Raw genomic sequence first — 2,532 nt, 5'->3', positions numbered from 1 at the left:
GCATGAAACCAGTTGTGTGTGAGCATGGCCTGATTAGTCACGAGTCCATTGTGACGTCCTATTTAAGAGGAAAGAGTAGGTGCTATGGCCCTGAAGGTGAGATGACCCTGAAGTAAGAACGAGATGCCAGATATAGTTCATTTATAGAAATCTGTATGGTTCATGGGCCAGAAACGCAGACAGGCACATTTTGGGGCAAGTTGATGGTTTCTCGTGGCTTCATCATTAAGTCCTAGTTATCAGCAATGATAAGCATGTTGACTGGAAATGATTTGACAATGTATTATGTATGATTAATACACAGATGTACTATATAGTATTAATCACTTCAATTACCCCTGTAAAAACTCACAGAGGCTAGAACCTAGTGTACATTGAAATGTTTAATGTCTTATATAACATCAATACACCGATTACATGCTTATACATGTGAGATAATTCACGATTACACATATTATGTATTATATATGATAAAGTGTATGTATTATACTTATATATGTGGAAGGGCATATAATTCTCAAAGTACATAGTAATGTTAGTCTTTATGATGTCAATTTTTAATACTTACATATAGCACTCAACAATAGTGTTTATGTCCCCTAAGCAAACTGTTCAAGGAATAGTTTAAGCAGAAATTCAGCTTTGGGTGCTGATGAGAGAGCTGGAGTCTCTTCCTTGAGTGTTAGGGAGAAATGTTGCTGTTTCTTACAAAGACTCTTAATTTAAGGAGGTTATTTTCAATTAACGCTTATTAGTGGTATGAGGACAAGAATTAGAACAAAGTATAGAATAGATGCTAGTTGCCTGATGATAATAAATAGGTGATCAATGGGTTGTCTTCCAATTCATGCAAATGTTAATAGGCCCACTAGTAGGAATCCAAATAAACATTAGCTAAGAGGTCAGAATGTTATACTTCATTGTTTTGCTGTATGAAGTATTGGAACAATAGCTAAAATCATGATTGAGAAGATTAATACACCTCCTATTCATTGTGAATGGATCGCAGAATTGCACATGCAAATTAAAACTATCATTCTGGTTTCATGTGAGGGGGAACATTGAAGGGCTTAGCTGGAGTATAATTTACTGGGTCTCCTAGAAGGTCAGATGAGACTACTACTAGTATTAGTAAGATTATTAACAAGAATAAAGCAAACAAGATATCCTTTATTTTGTAGTATGGATGAAATGAGATTTTGCCCATATTGGATGAGATCCCTGTTGGATTATTAGAGTCTATTTCATGAAGGAATAATAAGTAAACAACGGCTAAAGCTGCAATAAAAAATGGGAGAATAAAGTGGAAGGCGAAGTATCAGGTAAGCGTGGTTTTATCAACTGAGGATTCTCCTTTGACTCCTCTGACTACATTAGTGCCAGTGTAAGGAATTGCTAAAAGGAAATTTGTAATGACTGTTTCTCCTTAAAAGGACATTTAGCCTCATGGTAAGAGGTAACCTATAAATGCTATGGTTATTAATAAAACAGTAATATGATTCTGATGTTTCATGTTTCTAAGAAGGTGTAAGATCCACAATGCAGGCCTCATGCTACACGAATAAATAAGAAATTAAAGAATATAGAAGCTCTGTTTTCATGAAACTATCAAATAATTCATAGGTTGTTTACATCTCGTCACATACGAGTTATGGATGAGAAGACAGTTATTGTACCTGATGTGTAGTGTATTTCTAGAATTAAACCTGTTATGATTTGCAAAATTAAACAAATACAAAGCAAAGAATGGGCATTTCATTGTGATGAGATATTTGATGGGGCTGGTAGATCAATAAATGCACTGTTAATGATTTTGAGTACTGTGTGGAATTTTCAAATGTTGGTCATTACTGTTCTTATAGTTGAAAAACAACGATGATTTTTCATTACATTGGCATGGTTCCATTCCATGTAAGAATAATGATGACATACACTGTATTTTAAGTACTATTTTTGTTGTTAGTTTTATGAGGTTTGTCTTCAAAACCTTCACAGATTTGTAGTGGGTTTGGATTTATTTCCATGGTAGAACTCGTTGTATTATTGCAATGAATTTTGAGGGATGATTTTTGGGCTTAATGGTTTTTTAAATTTATTTAGGGTGACTGTTAATAGTTTTTGGTTATTCAACAACTATGGCTACAAAGCAGTATCCTGAGGTTTGAGGTTCTAATAAAATTATCTTAGGTATACTTCCTTTATATTGTTATAGAAGTACTAATTAAAACCGCAATGCAATATTTAGTCACATTCACTAAATGATTATAATCAGGAACCAATAAAAATATTAGCAACAATGTTGAGGAATTGGAACCCTTATGGTTTGCTTGTGGAAATGGAAAATGGTGCAGACTATATGTACAATAGTATGGCATTTTCTCAAAAAGATGAAAATATAATTACCATTTATTTCAACAACTCCAATCTTAGATATATACCTCAATGAACTGAAAACAGGTGTTCAAACAAGAACTGGTACACAAATATTCATAGCAACATTATTCACAATAGCCCAAAAGGTAGACACCATTC

At 33.6% G+C, this 2,532-nt stretch overlaps 1 pseudogene; it reads right to left on the bottom strand.

Moving 5' to 3' along the window:
* Positions 1-682: 682 nt before the first annotated feature.
* LOC138842739 (cytochrome b-like) lies at positions 683-1,848 on the bottom strand (annotated as a pseudogene).
* Positions 1,849-2,532: the final 684 nt, after the last annotated feature.

This window comes from Globicephala melas, chromosome 6 (assembly GCF_963455315.2).
Source record: "Globicephala melas chromosome 6, mGloMel1.2, whole genome shotgun sequence".
Classification (NCBI taxonomy): Eukaryota; Metazoa; Chordata; class Mammalia; order Artiodactyla; family Delphinidae; genus Globicephala; species Globicephala melas.
The sequence above is the reverse complement of the archived record's forward strand: the minus strand, read 5'-3'. Positions and strand labels throughout refer to the sequence as shown.